This window comes from Babylonia areolata, chromosome 8 (genome assembly GCF_041734735.1).
Source record: "Babylonia areolata isolate BAREFJ2019XMU chromosome 8, ASM4173473v1, whole genome shotgun sequence".
NCBI classification, from domain to species: Eukaryota; Metazoa; Mollusca; class Gastropoda; order Neogastropoda; family Buccinidae; genus Babylonia; species Babylonia areolata.
This window is the reverse complement of record NC_134883.1, coordinates 45,346,901-45,349,400: the sequence shown is the minus strand read 5'-3', so window position 1 is coordinate 45,349,400 and position 2,500 is coordinate 45,346,901. Positions and strand designations below refer to the sequence as shown.

General features: G+C 47.0%; 1 protein-coding gene across 1 annotated transcript in view; it reads right to left on the bottom strand.

Moving 5' to 3' along the window:
• Positions 1 to 2,500, bottom strand: part of LOC143285203 (sarcospan-like) — a 48,268-nt gene that overhangs the window by 36,284 nt on the left and 9,484 nt on the right. Inside the window, exon 2 of the mRNA XM_076592449.1 lies at positions 1 to 116. This exon is cut by the window's left edge and continues 1,030 nt beyond it. The gene's annotated coding sequence lies outside the window, so the exon portion shown is untranslated. The remainder of the gene's footprint in view (positions 117 to 2,500) is intronic.

Here is a 2,500-nt window from a genome sequence, read left to right as displayed (position 1 = left end):
CAACGCACAACTTGATGCTTTATATTATATTATATTATATTATATTATTATCCTCTTCCTTCAGTCCTTCTCAGTGGAACAACGCCTCATCGCCACAGACCGTGTGGATCTCTTCTCTTCTGAAACAAAAACACGTAGAGCAGCATCTTGTTGTGTGAGGATGACAACTCCGCCTCTCCTCCCCCCCCCCCCCCCCCCCCACCACCACGCCCCGCCCTCCCCCTCCCGCCCCATCACCCCCCACCCCCCCTCTCCCCGATCTCAGCACTGAATCGCACACATTGTCTTGTCGAGTTCTGCAGTACACAGTTCTGTCAGACTGATGTTTGTTTCGTTGTTTGTTGTGTGAAGTGTGTGTGTGTGTCACAGTCCGGACGAGTCAGTTTGCACAGACTAGCGTCGGCTTTAACTCACTCCGTACGGCCAGTCCTCTCTTCTCCTTTACACAGACCCCTCGAATGTCCAGTGAGTGTCTGAATGACCCAACCTTTAGCTTCCGTCGTCAGAATTGTGGTATTTTTTTTGTCAACATTCACGTCTTCAGTATAAGAGCCTTCCGCTTGCAATATTTTGATGATGGTAATTGGGGTGAAACGCTGTTAACGTCGTCTCTTTTGCCGTTCGTATGGAAAGCGTTAATGAATGAATGAATGAATGAATTAACGTGATGGAGACTCTGTTGCTTCAGTCAGTCAGCGCACAAATGCTTTATGCTTTATTAATTAGAATTATTCTCCTCCTTCTTGAACCGATTGACGACGTATCACCACAGCGCGTGGAGATATTCTTAGAAAAGAAACGTCTACACAGAGCAACTGTTGAGTGTGAGGATGGCGCTCTGTCGGTTGCCTCTCACTGGTTGGTTGCTTGGGCGGGGGACTGAAATTTAACCCTTTCACTGCCAAACTCGCATTAATTGTATGCAGCAGCGGGTGCAATAGCCGAATGGTTAAAGCGCTGGACTTTCAATCTGAGGGTCCTGGGTTCGAATCTCGGTGTACCTGGTGGGTAAAGGGTGGAGATTTTTCCGATCTCCCAGGTCAACATAATTATGTGCAGACCTGCTAGTGCCTGAACCCCCTCCGTGTGTATGCGCACGCAGAAGATCAAATACGCACGTTAAAGATCCTGTAATCCATGTCAGCGTTCGGTGGGTTATTTGAAACAAGAATATACCCAGCATGCACACCCCCGAAAACGGAGTATGGCTGCCTACATGGCGGTGTAAATAAAAAAAAAAATAAACAAACGGTCATACACGTAAAAAGTTACATGTCTGTCTGAGTGTGTATGTGTGTGCGTCTGAAATCTGATTGAATGACACATGAAACGAATGATGAGCGCCCAGTGGCAGCCGTCAGTCGGCTCTACCCAGGTAGGCACCCAGCCTGGGGTGCAAAATGTCCCCGTGTATGTAAAGCGCTTAGAGCTTGGTCTCTGACCGAGGATAGGCGCTATATAAGTATCCACATCAATCAATCAAGCTAGGTAGAGGACCCATGTCACTGAAAAGGATGACCAGATTATGGGTCTGTTATCCATGAACCTACTGCTCTTTATGTTCGGTGGTAGGACAGGCCGTATCTTCTACACATCACAGGGGAGGTGGGAGGTGTGTGTGGGGAGGGGGGGTGGGGGGGGGGGGGGAATCCCCAGCTATTCTTAGACACCATATTTTCTGTGTGTTATAGCAAAAGGAAATTTTGCACTCAAAATTGACTGGCGGTGAAAGGGTTAATAAAGGTGCGGGTGTTGTTTGGTATGGTTTTATTTTGGGATTGTTGTTGTTGTTTGTTTGTTTGTTTGTTGTGTGTGTGTGTGTGTGTGTGTGTGTGTGTGTGTGTGTGTGTGTGTGTGTGATGTGCGATTTTGGATTGTTTCCGGCTTTTGGTACATGGACAGCGGCTAGGAAGAATGATTACAGTCCACCAGATTATCTCTGTCTGTCTGTCTGTCTCTCTCTATCTCTATCTATCTATCTATCGATGAATCAACCAATATCAGTCTGTCTATCTCTCGATCTATCTATCTATCTATCTATCTATCTATCTATCTATCTATCTATCTCAGTCTTCTCTTTCTGTCTCTGTCTCTGTCTCTACCTCTGTCTCTCTCTCTCTGTCTGTCTCTATGGTTCTCTCTCTTTCTCTGTATATGTCTCTCTCTCATTCTCTCTCTGTCTCTCTCTCTGTCTCTGTCTGTCTGTCTGTCTGTCTGTCTCTCTCTCTTCCTCCCTCCCTCCTCTCTCTGTGTTTAACGACCCCTCTCACACACACACTCTCTCTCTCTCCCAGTCTTTCAGTTTCTCTCTCTCTCTCTCTCTCTCTCTCTCTCACTCTCTCTCTCTCTCTCTCTCTCTCTCTCTCTCTCTCTCACTCTCTCCTCTCTCTGTGTTTAACGACCTCTCTCACACACACACACTCTCTCTCTCTCAGTCTCCTAGTTTATCTCTCTCTCTCTCCCTCCCTCCTCTCTCTGTGTTTAACGACCCCTCTCACAC